Below are 2,292 nucleotides of genomic sequence, written 5' to 3' on the forward strand. Positions count from 1 at the left end.
GCTATCCATCTGTCGGTTCTCAATCAGGCCAGAATAGAATCCAGTGATTCTTTTGCGTCTGTCACTAACGCCTAACCCTCAGGAGTTTGAAGCTCGTCACAGTCATTCAATCATTGAATCCTACTCAGAATACCACAGACAAGGTTTAGACCTTCCGGATTCTCTTGAATGCCGCCATCAGTTCTAGCTTATACCACGAAGATTCCGGTTAAAGAATCCAAGAGATATCCACCCAATCTAAGGTAGAACGGAGGTGGTTGTCAGGCACACGTTCATAGGTGAGAATGATGATGAGTGTCACGGATCATCACATTCATCAAGTTGAAGAACAAGTGATATCTTAGAACAAGAACAAGCGGAATTGAATAGAAGAACAATAGTAATTGCATTAATACTCGAGGTACAGCAGAGCTCTACACTTTAATCTATGGTGTGTAGAAACTCCACCGTTGAAAATACATAAGTGATAAAGTGATCATTGGCTTCGGCCCCAGAGAGGGAACCCAAAGAACCAAGATCTAATCTAAGATCTAAAGTGATCAAAAGATTCCAAAGATCAGAAGATGAAAATACAATAGTAAAAGGTCCTACTTATAGAGAACTAGTAGCCTAGGGTTTACAGAAATGAGTAAATGACATAAAAATCCCCTTCCGGGCCCACTTGGTGTGTGCTTGGGCTGAGCATTGAAACATTTTCGTGTAGAGACTCTTCTTGGAGTTAAACGCCAGCTTTGGTGCTAGTTTGGGTGTTTAACTCCCATCCTTGTGCCAGTTCCGGCGTTTAACGCTGGGAATTCTGAAGGTGACTTTGAACGCCAGTTTGGGCCATCAAATCTTGGGCAAAGTATGGACTATCATATAATGCTGGAAAGCCCAGGATGTCTACTTTTCAACGCCATTGAGAGCGCGCCAATTGGGCTTTTTTAGCTCCAGAAAATCCACTACGAGTGCAGGGAGGTCAGAATCCAACAGCATCTGCAGTCCTTTTTAGTCTCTGAATCAGATTTTTGCTCAGGTCCCTCAATTTCAGCCAGAAAATACCTGAAATCACAGAAAAACACACAAACTCATAGTAAAGTCCGGAAAAGTGAATTTTAACTAAAAACTAATAGAAATATACTAAAAACTAACTAGATCATACTAAAAACATACTAAAAACAATGCCAAAAAGCGTACAAATTATCCGCTCATCACAACACCAAACTTAAATTGTTGCTTGTCCTCAAGCAACTGAAAATCAAATAAGATAAAAAGAAGAGAATATACAATGAATTCCAAAAACATCTATGAAGATCAGTAGTAATTAGATGAGCGGGGCTTTTAGCTCTTTGTTTCTGAATAGTTTTGGCATCTCACTCTATCCTTTGAAATTCAGAATGGTTGGCTTCTTTAGGAACTCAGAATCCAGATAGTGTCATTGATTCTCCTAGTTAAGTACGATGATTCTTGAACACAGCTACTTATTGAGTCTTGGCCGTGGCCCAAAGTACTCTGTCTTCCAGTATTACCACCGGATACATACATGCCACAGATACATAACTGGGTGAACCTTTTCAGATTGTGACCCAGCACAGACACATAACTGGGTGAACCTTTTCAGATTGTGACTCAGCTTTGCTAGAGTCCCCAATTAGAGGTGTCCAGGGTTCTTAAGCACCCTCTTTTTGCCTTGGATCGCAACTTTATTTCTTTCTTTTTCTTTTTTTTTTTCTCTTTTTTTTTCTTTTTCTTTTTCTTTCTTTTTTTTCGATTTTTTTTTGTATTCACTGCTTTTTCTTGCTTCAAGAATCATTTTTAATGATTTTTCAGATCCTCAGTAACATGTCTCCTTTTTCATCATTCTTTCAAGAGCCAACATTCATGAATCACAAATTCAAAAGATATATGCACTGTTTAAGCATACATTCAGAAAACAAAAGTATTGCCACCACATCAAAATAATTAAACTGTTATAAAATTCAAAATTCATGCAATTCTACTCTTTTTCAATTAAGAACATATTTTATTTAAGAAAGGTGATGGATTCATAGGACATTCATAACTTTAAGGCATAGACACTAAGACACTAATGATCATAAGACACAAACATAGATAAACATAAGCATTAAAATTCAAAAAACAGAAAAATAAAGAACAAGGAAATTAAAAAACGGGTCCACCTTAGTGATGGCGGCTCTTTCTTCCTCTTGAAGATCCTATGGAGTGCTTGAGCTCCTCAATGTCTCTTCCTTGTCTTTGTTGCTCCTCTCTCATGATTCTTTGATCTTCTCTAATTTCATGGAGGAGGATGGA

Source organism: Arachis duranensis, chromosome 10 (genome assembly GCF_000817695.3).
Source record: "Arachis duranensis cultivar V14167 chromosome 10, aradu.V14167.gnm2.J7QH, whole genome shotgun sequence".
Lineage (NCBI taxonomy): Eukaryota > Viridiplantae > Streptophyta > Magnoliopsida > Fabales > Fabaceae > Arachis > Arachis duranensis.